This window comes from Eriocheir sinensis, chromosome 41, assembly GCF_024679095.1.
Source record: "Eriocheir sinensis breed Jianghai 21 chromosome 41, ASM2467909v1, whole genome shotgun sequence".
Lineage (NCBI taxonomy): Eukaryota > Metazoa > Arthropoda > Malacostraca > Decapoda > Varunidae > Eriocheir > Eriocheir sinensis.
The window spans coordinates 4,196,714-4,212,844 of NC_066549.1; positions in this window are offsets into that span (position 1 = coordinate 4,196,714).

Below are 16,131 nucleotides of genomic sequence, written 5' to 3' on the forward strand. Positions count from 1 at the left end.
AATAATAATAATAATAATAATAATAATAATAATAATAATAATAATAATAATAATAATGATAATAATAATAAGACAATATGAGCCAGGAATATAAACGAACGCATTGACGAGTTAGCGACGATCGAACAACACCGGTTAACGACATCCCGCACAAAGCCACTAACCAGCGAACCGGGTTTAAGGCTTACACGGCGCACGGCAGCGGGGCATCCTCAAGACCTCCAAGATAAACCCCAGACGGCAAAACTACTTGAAAATAGACTCACTACATTTTTTTACAGCAAAGGAAGCAGCTCTAGTCCAAAACATAAAAAGAGGAAAACAAAATCCCATCATGCACTGCTCCTGTGAAGATGGGACCGACGTAAAACAGAGGGTCACTTTCGGACGGGGAAGTGTCCTGATATCCCGTCTTAAGCAACAAGCAGGAGGAAATACAAACAAAGATAAGCTGTTCCAGAGTTTCCCAGCAGAAGGGATGAAGGAATGAAGATGCTGGATAGTTCTTGCATAAGGGATCTGGATAGCATAGAGATGGACAAGAGTATGGAAAGACGTGTACAGCGGGGCCACGGGAGGGGGGAGGCATGTAGTTAGCAAGTTCAGAAGAGGAGTCAGCATGAAAATATCGATAGAATTTACTATTATCATTATTATTACCGATATTATACAAACAAACTGTACCGGGGAGCAGCGAATGATGTTGGTGGCAAGGGTTCACGGCTTTGTTCTGTGGCCGACCATCATGCACATCAGCGTCACCAATCTTGGCCTGACTCCCTTACCCCCCAACCCGTGCTTCTCCTCGCCTCACTCCCAGCACGCTCACGCTCCCTTCCTTCCTTCGTTATTGGATCAGGCTCCATTCTCCTTCCCGCCAGCCCCTCGAGAGCACAGCCGCCGACGCTTTCGTGCCGCCGTGGGAAATATCTATCCAAACTCCTTCATTCGGCTCAGTCACGTCATCTGAGGAGCCGCAACTTTTACCCTCCCTGGACACCCTTGGAGGCAGCCCAGACGCGATGAATCTCCGTCCCTGCGGCCGTCAGGAAGACGCAATCACTACCGCTGCCTCAGAGAACCCAACCGCCGCCGCCGCAGCCGCCCACACCTCTCCCGAGAGATCCAAAGTCTTCCCCCCAAAGAACACGACACACGACGGGATTCATTAGTAATCTGTGACTAAAGGGTCTTTTTAGAGCTCGTGGTGCGTGGCCGAGGGGATTAGATCCGCGGTGTATCTTCTTGCCCGAGGACTCAAGAGTCTGTTTTTATCAAGAGGCGCTGGTCGTGGCTTCGTCCACAGCCTGTAAAGTAATCAACGGATTTGTGCAAGTTGTCGTCTTGCATAAAATGAAAATATATAATTATTTATATTTCTTTATGTGGCTCTAATGACTTGTTTGATTTGAAATATAATACTCATTAAAAATATAACTATATATATATATATATATATATATATATATATATATATATATATATATATATATATATATATATATATATATATATATATATATATATATATATATATATATATATATATATATATATATATATATATATATATATATTATCATTATTATTATTATTATTATTATTATTATTATTATTATTATTATTATTATTATTATTATTATTATTATTATTATTATTATTATTATTATTATTATTATTATTATTATTATTATTATTATTATTATTATTATTATTATTATTATTATTATTATTATTATTATTATTATAATTATTATCATTATCATCCTCATCCTCATCCTCATCATTAGCAAGTGAGTATGAGAAATATGTGAGTTTTAGAAATGCATTACGCTCCCTCGATTAGCTTCATCAAAAACTGAAGTCTAATTTTGGTACTGACTATTTTTTAAACATTTGTCGTGTATTCCATTGCTAGGAATGTTGTAATGTTGACGTTGGGGCGATGGGACGGTATTTTAAAGTGGTGGTGCAGAAAACATGTTAAATGCGTGTGAAGAATGAGGAACAATGTGCCAGTGCTGCATCGGGGGGTCTGCCGGCAGTGGTTGTGGTGGCGGTGTGGCCGTGATGGTAAGAGGTGTGCTGGAGGTGTGGAGGAGGCAGTTGGAGTAAGAAATGGCGAAAGTAGTGGTGATCATGGTAGCCGTGATAGTGGTGGTGAGCGTGATGGTGGCGATCGTAGTGTTGGTATTAGTTTTGGTAATGGTGGCGTGTGGCGGTGATCCTGGCGGTGGTGAGGGTGGCGAAGGAAGGCGAAAGAGGGAGGGAAGGCCATTATGAAGTTAGCTCAACAACAAAAGTTGTTACTTAGTTGTCCTTAAAGTTATTCTTTATGAAGAAGTTCAGATCTGGGCCCTCTTGTCTTTGTTGGGGTGTGCTTTTCACACACACACACACACACACACACACACACACACACACACACACACACACACACACGGACAATCAACATTTTTGCAACAATGTGAGTGTGTGTGTGTGTGTGTGTGTGTGTGTGTGTGTGTGTGTGTGCCAATTATTCATCCGTACATCAGGTAATGATAAGTCAACCTCCTAAATCCCTATCAACGCAAACGTTTTGAATCATTAATTTAATTTTGTTTTCCTCTGCACCCTTCACTGAATCCCCTTACCCTGAGCGGACGTCACGGGCTCCCTCACTTTCCCTAGACACACCCTAACGTCTATGCAATTTAGTGGCAATACAACCGATAGACAGTAACTGGGAGGTCAAAGGAAGGGCAGCATCAACGACTGTGTGCACTCAACGCTAACAGCAACCAACTTCACTGTCACATTGATACCCCAGACTACCTACCCACCGTGATATTGGAAGAGTCCCATTACAATTCCCCTTCAATGAATCGACCAAATAATATCTGGATCACGTCTTTTCCATGAACGAGCCTTTTGCGATGTTATATTAAATTTCTTTTGCGACTAACGAATATATCAACAACAAACAAACAAAAGGTCAGCGGTGGATCAGAAAACAAGAGACGATAGGATAGTCCATCATTCCTATTCCGCGTGTTATGCTGTCTGGAAAAAAACAAAACAAAACAAAGAAATACGCAAACACACAAGTTTTTTTTTTTTTTTGGGGGGGGGAGCCAAGTGTTTCGTTGTATTCGGTCGACTGAAGGAAAGGAGAAAAGAGAAAAAACAATACGAGACTACGAGGACACGGCCGGAAGGAAGGAAGGAAGGAAGACGGGGGAGAAGAAACAAGGAGGAGGAGGTGGAAGAGGGGGAGGAGTGAGAGGAGGAGGAGGAGAGTATAAGTAGGAGGCGGCGGAGGGTGAGAAGAAGGAGGAGGAGGAAGAGGAAGAGGGGGAAGGAGTGGGAGGAGGAGGAGGAGGAGAGTGAAAAGCAGGAGGAGGAGAAGGAGAGTGAAAAGCAGGAGGAGGCGGAGGATGAGAAGGAGGAGGAGGAGGAGGGGGATAAGAGGTCTGCCGTCATAATAAATCATCTTCCTTGGCTGCCTCCTAATGACTCAAGCGGGAAAATGCCAGTCAGGGTTCGAGCCCCCGCCTCGTGTGCCCCCCTCCCACCTTACTCCTAAAACCCCCCTCTAACTAACCGGACCACCCTCTCCCTCTGTGTCCCAAGCTGCTCCGTACCTACTCTTCAAAACCTAAGCTTTCTATAATGTCCCCCCAAACCTCACCTCTCCTTAGACTTTCAACTGCCTCCTGCTTCCGACTATAAAATCACCATAACCTACTCCTCAACATCCTCCTCCTCCTCCTCCTACTCCTTCTCACTGCCCCCTTGTTTTTGCTTCCTCGCTCCCGTCACCAGTGAGACAAATTCGCTAACTTGTCTCCATGAGTTCTAAGAAGCACAGTAAATAATGCATGTGTTTACCTCAGTCTCCTGCTCCTCCTCCTCCTCCTCCTGCTTCAGTGCTTTTAATTCTAATGTTTGCTTTTGTGTGCGGTATGGGGGTAGGGGGGAGTGTGTGTGTGTGTGTGTGTGTGTGTGTGTGTGTGTGTGTGTGTGTGTGTGTGTGTGTGTGTTTCTTAGTATTAGCGTTTTTAGTTTGTCTATATAAGTGTGTGTGTGTGTGTGGGGGGGGGGGGGGAATGTGCGTGCGTGTGTGTGTCTGTGTGTGTGTGTGTGTGTGTGTGTGCAAATAAATACATATGACTATACTAAAATTTACACTACCGTATTCTGCATGACATTTCGAAACAAACATTTACCCTAACACACCACCATAACAACATTCACAACACCTTACAACACACTCATGGAATACAGAACACGTTGAAACGAAACACTCTTCAAAATGCGCCATAAAGTAACACAATAAGAGCCCCTCCCGCATCCCCTGTTGGCGCATCGTGAGGGAAGGAAACCATTAACCCGTAGCGCTGAGGGGCGAGATAAAAGCTTCCTCGACACACCACTGAACAAAGGCATTAAGACACCCGCCGGAAGGGGAGGAAAGAATCGAGTGTCGCCTTTCATCAGCAGACAGTGGATGGACGGACGACTCAGATGCGGCGGTGACGGTCATGAATGTTTTTTTTTTTTTCTAGCTAAGGAGACAGTTCAAGGGCGTAAAGAAAAATATATAAAAAGGCCAATGTGTGACGTGCAGACCGAGGACAATAAATGATACAGTAATGTTATTTTTTTACAGCAAGAGAGGCATCTCAAGGGCAATAAACGAAAACAACAACAACATTTAAATCCCCCTAGTCGCTGTTCCGGCAAAGAAATTAAAACGAGAGGCCGGAGGAGAGGTCAATTTCGGGTGGAGAGGTGTCCTGATACTCTCCTGCTATGTGTGAACTCATCAACCAGACTACCCAGCAATCAATCAACCCATCAGTCCAGGCATCCATTTATCTATTATTAATCTATTTATTCAATTACCTGTCTATTTGTCTACCTACCTGCCTGCTCGTCAAGGGAAGTATTGTTTGACCATCGCTAAACGTTCGATACTTTACATTGTGTGAGGTTTATTTGCACACACACACACACACACACACACACACACACACACACACATACGCGTTCAGTTTATATCCTTTTTGAACTGTTGTGATCTGACACACTGTATCTTAGAAAAGCCATTCGTCAAAACATTAATCAAACCAGCTCTAGGAATCAACGACGTGTACAGGTCTTTCATCCCGCCTTAGGTCTATTACTCCAATATATTTTTTGTTTCTCCTTTGCACCGCCCTGCCATAACTCATTTCGTTGCGGACATGATCAGTACAAAGATGGATTCACCGATTAGATCAAAGAATTGCCTGAATTCATACATCAAGCAGTTTTGTCGAATGCAGCCTAAGAGGATAAATGATTTAAGGTAAAGAAATGAGAAAGAGATACTGAGATGTGTGTGTGTGTGTGTGTGTGTGTGTGTGTGTGTGTGTGTGTGTGTGTGTGTGTGTGTGTGTGTGTGTGTGTGTGTGTGTGTGTGTGTGTGTGTGTGTGTGTGTGTGTCTATTTGTATATATATATATATATATATATATATATATATATATATATATATATATATATATATATATATATATTCAACAGTGAACGTATCACCAAACTGTTTCATAAAAATCCATCTTTAAGTTTTGCTTCACACACTTTGTGTTTCAACTTCCTTAGTGCAATGACTCTCCCATTTAATCCGGATTGTATAACAATAAAACTCTTTAAGCCTTCAGGGAACTTGCTATTAAAAACCTGAATGCAGACTTTAGTTATAAAAAAGGTGAACCATTCCTCGAGAGAGAGATAGATATATATATATATATATATATATATATAGAGAGAGAGAGAGAGAGAGAGAGAGAGAGAGAGAGAGAGAGAGAGAGAGAGAGAGAGAGAGAGAGAGAGAGAGAGAGAGAGAGAGAGAGAGAGAGAGAGAGAGAGAGAGAGAGAGAGAGAGAGAGAGAGAGAGATTTACATAGATTTACATAGAAAATCAGACCACACAGACCCCATGGTCCAGACTAAGTGGTCTGTCCTTAAACCTAAGTGATTCTACATTAATCCCGTTCACACTGTGCAGACTCTGGACCACGACAACCCAGCGACTCCGGGAAAGCAAGGTCTTGGGTGTGAAATGTTGACATGAAAGGGTCGCATATAGTTTTTCCGACCATGTGCGACCCTTCCACATCAACATTTCACACCCAAGACCTCGTATACCCCGAGTCGCTGGGTTGTTGTGGCCCAGAGTCGGCACAGTATGAAAGGGGCTTAAGTGGCTACGACTCCAGCACTGACGAAAACAGTCTTGGATTCCAAATATTTACATCATCCTAACATCAAACGAAGGTCCAATGAATACATCAACGCGGTGAATATAAACGCATTGAGTAGTACATTATTATTACCAAGTTATACCTTGTCTTACCTTCTTCATTTCACATTTCCATCACTTCGTTTAGTTTAATTCACTTATATATTTTTTTTTCATCTTACCTCCTGATGTTTTTGTGTACTTCCTTTCCACTGTTATTGAAATTACTACTACTACTACTACTACTACTACTACTACTACTACTTGCGCTCATCATCCCCATCGTCAGCATCGTAGTCAAGCCCTATAGTGGTCACGCCCAGCACCGTGCCTTCCTTAATTCCTCTTCTTCTGTTTCCGTCGTCAAATAAAGAAAAATAAGAGTTCAGGAAAAAAATTAAGGCCCGATTAAGGCTTTTACCGGCACGTGACTTTCCATTAACAACAATAAAACAACTTCGAGTCCACCGCCGCTCTAACGGTTTTAATTACCCGGATGATGAGGCCATTAATCTCGGCGGAGTTTGTCTCGGCAAATTTCAGGGAATGCTTGCTTTTTTTTATTTTCTCCTCACTGTCCGTCCACCTGTCCCCCCACTCCCCCCATTCTCTCTCTCTCTCTCTCTCTCTCTCTCTCTCTCTCTCTCTCTCTCTCTCTCTCTCTCTCTCTCTCTCTCTCTCTCTCTCTCTCTCTAAATATGCTTCCATTACATGTTGATACACGTTAGCGGGTGGTCTCACTTCATCCTTCCATTAAAACTGCTTCGCGTGGGACGTACTGCTAGGCTATGCTCGCTGGGCGCTGGATGCAAAGTGACGTGCAGTAAATCGCTTATGTTGTTTTTCAGTGAGGCGGTTTAGGATGAATGCAATGCTATACGAACAACGCCAGTGATGTCGCTCTCTGAACTTCCCTGACTGTTTCCTCCGCGATTTTTCAACACATCGCTTCCCTCGTACATGTAGGAAACAGGTTCATGCCGTTTTTTATACTAACGCACCAGATCTCGTCCTAGTGTCTCAAAGGGAGAGGCGGTTCGACTTTAAAGGGCCGTATTTCTAAACATTTTGTCGCTTAAGTTCACCTATTTGACAAGGCTTTCCTAGGACGATTGGGCATTTCCAGGAGTAGTTTTTTTTGACCTGATGGTAGTTTGTCCCTTCTTCAGTACCATGAACCTAAAGAAACACTCATTAGAACTCAATTGCCTCCCTCTTTGACCTTTATAAATAGTTGATGTTAGAAGTGAAATGGTCTTATAATGCCAGCCTAAGTATTTTTGGTATTTTCGAATTGATTTTTCTTTTTGGCCATTCCTCTCTACTCTATTCAGGAGCAGTAAGAAGCGGGCTTTTTTTTTTTTCATTATTGCTTTTTTTCTTTTTTACGCCCTTGAAGTGTCTCCTCAGCTGTAAAAAACAAAAATCTACAGCCTAGGTAAATGACATCGCGTACAAAGGAAAACTTCAATAATACCTTTAATGCAAAAAAGAATGAAGAAACAGCTGACTTTCCATATAGCTAAACCGGGCTTCCGTAACAGAGATGGTGATGAAAATTGCTAAACTGTGATCTACTTTTGACGTTTATTCCATTTTTTCACTTATTCTTTACCTTACCACAGCTTCCAAACCCGGACACGAGTTCAATTCCTCCGATGGAAAGAAATAAACTGAAAACAGACAAAAATGGCGGGATCTCTCCTTGCCGGTGAAAAAGACGAGGCGGGTAATCGTGTTACTAGCGGCGACACGCACACGAGGCACGCGAGAAAAAGGTCCGCCCTGCAACACAAACACGGGGACGAGGCCGCTTCTTGCTCGGTCCTGGTTGTTCCTGGTGTGTTTTTGCTGCTGGTGGCGCTCCGATACGACTACGATGACTGCTCCCTCTGATGATGCTCCTACTACTTCTACTACTACCTACTACTACTACTACTACTACTACTACTACTACTACTTTTTTTTACAGCAGAGGAGTCAGTTCAAGGGCATAAAAAAAGGTAACAAATGTGAAAAAAAGCCCGCTACTCACTGCTCCTACTACTACTACTACTACTACTACTACTACTACTACTACTACTACAGCTATTACTATTGTTACCCCTATCAATACTGCAACTCAATAAAAATAAAGTAATAATAATGTTGCTAATATTGATAAAACAAGTGCTTCTGCTGTCCCTAGTGTTGTTTCTGCCGCATCCCCAGTAGTAGTAGTAGTAGTAGTAGTAGTAGTAGTAGTAGTATCGTTATCACGTTGGCCACTTTCTCTGCCAGTGGTGCTTTAGTATAATGCAATTTTTATTCATTGATTATTTGGTATACCAGCTTGTACATTTTTTCCTTTTTTTTTTTTACAACAAAGGAGACAGCTCAAGGGCACACAAAAAAGGAAACAATAATATAAAAAAAAGCCCGCTACTCGCTGCTCCTAAAAAGAATCCAAAGAGGTGGCCGAAAGAAGGGTCAAAGTTTTATTAGAAGAGAATTAATCTGAAGCAGCGTCGCAGTATGTCAGAGTAATGGATTTCCACCACGACTATTTCAAAATTCCTCGCTCAAGTCCACTGTAATTCACTTTTTTCTGATGTGCCTCCAAGCCATCAATCGTGCAACGGCGGTGATTTTTTTTCCCTCAGCCGGTTACTTTTTTTTTTTTTTTTCGTCTGAACCTACACGCCTTTAGGCTTCCTTGAGGGGCCCGTCATGGCGCAGGCAAGTGTTTATAGTGGCGCCATCTTCTCTTGAGGCGGACTGCACTTGTTCTGCCGCTGTGGATCCCTCGAGGCCGCCTACCCGCATGCCATCATAATATCCCCGGCCAGCTGCTCCCCGCCAATGCCATATATAACACTACACTATCTCCAAAGTTATCGCGCTCCTCCACACAATTTTCTCAGCAGCAGCGCCTTTCCCCCCGTCTCCCAGGCAAACCGGCACACCTCCCTCGTCCCTCCGCCCGCCGCCGCCGCCTCCCCGTCTTCCTCCAGCTCAGGGTCTCACGGTGATTAACAGGAGCGAAACATGGTTAAAAATGCAGCCTTAATGAGCAGCTTCCTCCGGCCTCCAGCTTACTTTAAAACATATTTCCTTACGGGGTGAAAGTATGTGCATGCAAACGTTTAATAAGTGCGAGAACTGCTTAGAGAATTCCAGTAAATCTGTTCCCGGAAAATATGGAATGAATGTTTTCCTCGTTTATACTTTGATGAGGTGCGAGGTAAAGAGAATGGAAGGTAGGTTCACCAGGGGGGGGCGAGGTACCTAAATTTGTCTCTTCTGCGCATGACGTCAGGTGAAAGAAGGACTGAGCGGTGCGGTGTCCGGGCATGGAAGAGAGGTCAGTCACGCGCGCACCAGCCTCCTGACCTGAGCTCCTTACTCACTCAATGGGAAACTTAGCTAAAGTGTATTTTCTTTCAATATGCCAGCTTTTTGTATTGTGCGCGGTTGTCGATCAGTTTCTGTGAAAGGAAACAGTAGGTAATATACGGTTTCATCGGCTGCCAAGAGATTAAGAACTTAGAAAGAAATGGATGGAAATATGTAATATGAAAAAATACTTACTCTCGAGCAGATTCTGTTGCCTTTTAGTGTAGTCGTCACATGCCGTAAAAGGAATAAACACTGGTATAAAATTAGATGTTGGTCACAGACGTTAGTTCTCCATCACTGAGTACAGACCAGGCTACCTGTCATTCTCTTTAACTTTAAATTTACACGTTTCTTTAGATGTCCGCGCTAATATCTGCCGTACCAATATGATGGCCGGCGGCCGACCATATACGCCAGTCATGCGCGCGGTATCCATTCTACCACAACTAAATTTCACGTGACGTCACACCCTGCGCGGAACGGCCGGTGTGAGCCTACCTCCCCTCCTCTTTACCTTGATGAGGTGAAGGTTTGTAGGATACCGGCGGACATAGGAAAAAAAATAAGAGTGAAATGAAAATAATAACCATGGTGTGTGCCGCGGACTAGAACAGAAAAATAGAAATAAAATGGAATTGAAAAAAAAATAGAAATAAAAATGTTAAAAGTCTCGCCAACCTGGACCTGAACGAAGCGGAGCAGCCAGAACGATTCTAAAAAAAATAAAGGGAATTCAAGTCTATAAACAACACTGAACTACTAAACCAAGAGGCCGTACATACATTAAAGGAGTTCCGACTTGAAAATCCTATACAAATTCACCTGTAAAGCGTAGCAATGAGGGAAAAAAATATACTAAAAAACATACAAAAATTCTGCAATGGAACACAAAACCGCTGTATTTGAGACTCTGCCTAATAACGTAAGCAAACACATTTACACTGAAATCATGGCCATGGAGAAACGCAACTAAACACACATATAACATACTACTAAAACTCGAATTCTGACGCGCAGGAAAAAAAACTAAGTAATGCATTTGGAAGCAGCTTTTACATTGAAGTTATGCCTCGGAACTTTGGCACAACAAGTTAACTCCGAGCATACATATCAAGGAAGGAAGAGCGTCACGCAAAAAAAACGGCCTTAGTCTCCATCCGGTCCGAGGCAACAGTTCTCCTGCCCCGTCCGTCCTCCGCTTGCTGCCGGCCGTGTCTCTGCGCCGCCCTAGCCAACCTTAACTTTAGTCGGGAAATCCTTCTTGGAATTCACCAGCGCACTCCTTTGAGGAAAACTTTCTCTCTCTCTCTCTCTCTCTCTCTCTCTCTCTCTCTCTCTCTCTCTCTCTCTCTCTCTCACGGGATCAGCACTCCCTTTATGAACATCCTCTATGGCAGGCACTAAAAATAAAATTGGCCCGTGCCACTAAAGGGTTGGAGCCACTCTCACCCCCCCATGAGAACCTACTGGCGCTATGGGCAGTAGGAGATAAATTGTCATTGATTTCTCGTATAGCCTAGCAATTCTCTCTCTCTCTCTCTCTCTCTCTCTCTCTCTCTCTCTCTCTCTCTCTCTCTCTCTCTCTGCCATCCTACCTCTCTTTACCATCCCTTCTAATCCTCCTTCCTCTCCCTCCCGCCAACGTGACCTCATTACCCACAACGGCTTATTATATTCTTCCTCCCTGTTGTCCCCTCTTACGCCTCGCCAATAATCCCTTTGCCCGTCTTTTCTCTCTGCACCGCGCTGAAAAAGGTAAGAAAAAGCCGTGGCGTGGTTAGTTGCGTTTTAGCTTCTGTTTTTGTGTGGTTCTTCATCCCCTCACTCACTTATATACGTATTTCTTAATCTGTTGTTTTGTCTTTATCGTTTTTCTTGTCCTTCCTTCTTTCCCTCCTTCCCTCTTTCTTAATCTTCTTCTACTTCCATGCCTTTCTGTGTCTGTCTTTCTCTGTCCGTCTATCTGTCTGTCTGTCTGTCTCTCTCTTTCTCTCTCATGCAACACACACACACACACACACACACACACACACACACACACACACACTTAAAGCTCCACTGATTGAGAGCTGAGAAATGAAGGTCACATAAGAGACGCTTTAAAAAGAAAATATTAAATGAAAGTTCTATATTCGGGTTACCAAGATTAGGTACAAAAAGCAGAAAAAAATCGGGTTCTGTGGAAGTGAAGCTATTAAAGGGAGTGGACATTAAACGAGTCAGCAGTAGTAGTGGTGGTAGTAGTAGTAGTAGTAGTAGTAGTAGTAGTAGTAGTAGTAGGAGGAGGAGGAGGAGGAGGAGGAGGAGGAGCAAGATGAAGAAGAAAAAGCAGAAAGAAGAAGAAAAAAGAACATGAACAAGAACAAGAATAAAGGCAAGAAGAAAAAGAAGAAAACGAAGCAGAAAAAGAACAAAAAGAAAAAAAGAAAAAAAAGCAAGAATAAGAACAAGAAGATGAAGAAAAAGAAGACAAAAAATGATGAAAAAAAAACACGTTAATGACCATGAAGAAGATTGAAAAAAAAAAAAAGGTTAGCAGGAGTTAAATATCTGCATGCCGTTCATAATTAATACGAAGAGCAAAAACTTTAAAAAAATGTTCCTGCTCAAAAAAAAAAAAATAGTGTTATTCTGTACCACCATTTAACGACGAACTCGATATCCAGACCCACAAAGCAATGTTCCGCTCTTTCACAATTCGAACCGATTAAAAATTTCCAAGTACGAATTATGTCTTTCCTCCAGATCGTTTCCACTATTCCCTGCGTCTCAGCCAGTTGGTAATATTCTGTTGGTAATATTCAGCTGGTATTAGGGTATCAGGACACCTCCCGAAATTGACCCCTCTTTCGGCCACCTCTTTGGATTCTTTTTTAGGAGCAGCGAGTAACGGGCTTTTTTTTATTATTGTTTCCTTTTTTGTGCCCTTGAGCTGTCTCCTTTGTTGTAAAGAAAATAGGTGGTAATATCCCGTTTTTACAGTAAAGGAGGAAGCTCAAGGGAAAAAATATATGGTCAAAGATCCCCGCTAATCACTGCTCCTATGAAATAAGGTATAGAGGACTGGCCAAAAGAGAGGTCAATTTGAGCTGGTAATACCCGATGCAACGCAGCCTATATTGTCTGACTACATTACCAAGACGCCTCTCCACCCGAACTGACCTCTCTTTTGGCTGCTCTTTACTCGTATCTTTTAAAGGAGCGGCGAGTAGCGGGCTTTTTTTTGTACTCTTTTTATTGCCCTTGAGCCGTGGCCTCTGATGTTGAAAAAAAAAATCCTCTAAGGCGCTTCTGAACGAACACAACACCGCACGAGGGGACACACAGATGCCGCTAAATGTGGCTGTCATAATTCCCTGTTTTTTTATCACAAATTCTTTTTTCTATCGCCACAAGAACGAATATATAACTCGCGGCGGCACAGCCCACCCTCGAGCAATCTTTTATTCTTGGCCGCACGCTGGCCAGAATCGGTCCCATTAAATTCACCAATATCGTTTCCCGGCTCCGGAGCGCTGAACATTTTTACGAACACTGTGTATTTTGTTTCACTGTACAATGGCGACAAGAGAACTGCTTCATCGACGTTAATATTCACCATTTTTCTGCTTCATATCCTTGAACTACATATTTTTTCATTCAGCTATTTTTTTTTTCTGTCAAGTAATTCAGTCTGGGATCCCACGTAACGGTGTGAGGCTGATTCCTTACGGCTTACTCTATGCAGCCGCGGGAAAAGCAGCAGGATATACCTTTTTTCTGCTTTTCTGGTTTCTTTTTAACTGTTTTTTACGCTAGAATCTAAAATTAGCGTCTCACCCATTCTGGTCGTGTTGAACTTTCTCTCATTCTTTTGCCGCTTTCTTGCTTATAGTTTTTGCAAGCCTTACTTCTTCAATCATGTATTTGTCTGATTGCATTTTCGTGCTACCGCGCTTCTCCATAAATAGTTTAGTTTCTGAAATGAGTTTACAGAAGTGGAGAAAGAAGAGGAGGAGGAGGAGGAGGAGGAGGAGGACGAGAATAACGAGGAGTTCGAGGTAGAGGGGAGGACGAGGAGGCGGCAGAAGAGAAGTAAGAGGCGAAAGGAGGTGAAGGAAGATGAGAAGAAGAAGGAGGAGGAGGAGTAAAGTAAGAGGCGGAAGAAGGAGGAGGAAGATGAGAAAGAGGAGGAGGGGGAGGAGTTAAAGTAGGAGGAAGATGAGAAAGAGGAGGAGGGGGAGGAGTTAAAGTAAGAGGCGGAAGAAGGAGGAGGAGGAGGAGGAGGAGGAGGAGGAAAAAATAGATTGCAAGTTCCAATACTGTGAGCCTCATAGCTTACAACGAGGCTTTTTCCCCTGGGCCATGCTCACTTGTTGCTGGTATCAAGTAAATAAGAGTGCGAATCCCTCTTCCCGCTCTCTCCTTCTCTCTTTGATACGTTAGCAGCAGCAGAAAAGAAGGGAGAACAGCAGAAGCAGGCAGACGGGGGGGAAACCATGAAACAGGAAGGAGAATGTTATCAAAAGTACTTCAAAAACAAGCAGACGGGGGGAAACCATGAAACAGAAGGGAAAATGTTATCAAAATTACTTCAGATATTGGTATGAGGTAAGCCAGTCAATTATAAAGAGAGAATAGGGAAGCACGTACTAACATTAAGCAAAAATAACACAAAAATAGGGCAAGAATACTGACACACACACACACACACACACACACACACACACACACACACACACACACACACACACACACACACACACACACACACAGGTAAAGAATCACATTTCCAGGTGTCGAGAACAGAAGTGCGGGTCGCGCAGCACCCCGGGACAGGCAGGGGCAGAGTTGCATTCCTCGTTGCCTGCATTCTTCCACTCTGCGTATCCAAGCTTTCTAATTTCCTTGTGGCTTTTTTTTATTCTTTTTATTTTATTTATTTGTTCTCTCCTCTTCTTTGCTCTATCTTCCGCTTCTATTTTTCCCTTGTTTCTCCTGACCTTTTTTTTTTTTTCTCCTCCTTCGCCTTTCCCTACTTGCTGCTTTCCTACCGCTTTTTACATTCATTTCGCCTCAGTTTTCCTCATTGTTACATCCTCGTTTCTATTTTCCCCGTTTCTCCTTACCTGTTTTTTTTTTACGAGTACTTTCTCCTCCTTCGCCTTTCCCTACCTGCTACCTTCCTTACGCTTTTTACTTTAACTTCGGCTTTATTTTCCTCTTTGTTCTATCTCCCGTTTCTATTTTCCCTGTTTCTCCTGACGTGTCTTTTGCTTTCGCCTTCTCCGCCTTTCCCTTCCTGCTGCTTTCCTTAATCTACCTTCGCTTCAACGCCTCGACGAAAACACGACGAACGAGCGAGGCCAGCGAGACAAAGCGAGGTATCCTGAGAACCACGAGGCTCTCCACCAACAGTAACAAAGGCATCCTCGCCACTCCTCCCTCTCCCCTTCCACACTTCCTCCATTTCTCTGCTCACCCCTACCACAGCCACCCCACACGTAGTGCCACACGGCCCATTGTCAGTGACCTGAACCACACAGAAGGCTCGCATTTCACCGAATAAAGAGCAGGAGGGAGGTGGGAGCGGAATTACTTCACACTCGCCTCGCTTCCCGTCGCGGACACCATGCGAAGAGTGCAACGGAGTGAATAGAGAGAGGAAAAAATAAGTGCTGTTAAATGTTCATGCCACCGTTGCCCACCTCCCTGATCCATGCCACGCGTGCAGCTGCGTCTGGTTTGTCCATACAGCCAGGAATGACGTCAACCGAGGGGGCATATAGTACAGTGGGCCGCCTCAAGAACGCAAGTGGCGGCGTACCTCAGAGACCGGACGCAGGTGACGGCATAGCTAGGAGACAAGAGGCAGGTGACGGAAAACCCAAGACAGGAGGCAGGTGGGGGAATAGAGACAGGAGGTAAGGGGCGGCATAACTAAGAGACAGGAGACAGGTGGCGGTATATAGCTGAGAAACAAAACCCAGGTGGCGGTAGCTAAGGAGGAGCGCGGCGAGGAGTCGAGAACCGGCCTCTTGCAGACTCCTTACGTTCTTATGTTCTTATGTAATTGTAGAAATGCTTAGTGTGAAAATGACCTCCCTCCCCACCCCAGACATCAACATCGATACACTCATCCATGCATATTCACGTCTACATCCATGTTTACATACATTAACACACGCGCACACGCACGCACACACATTATTTATCTATTTATTTATTCATTTATTTAAAAGCGGCTATGACTGACTTTGACATTATGGAAACTGGCTTTTGAAAGAATTATTAAACAGATAAAATCATAATGTCGATTCTTTCAAAGTTACAACCCAGTCAGTGAAATTCAAAATCAGTTCATCACTTTAATGTGTTGAGTCAGGGAATTATATTTATACTTTTTTTTTCTTTTTTACACAGCAATAATAAATAAGACGAGAAAATTGCGTTTGCTTTAGATTGCTCAATAAACGAAGTTACCCGAACATATATTCTGGTTT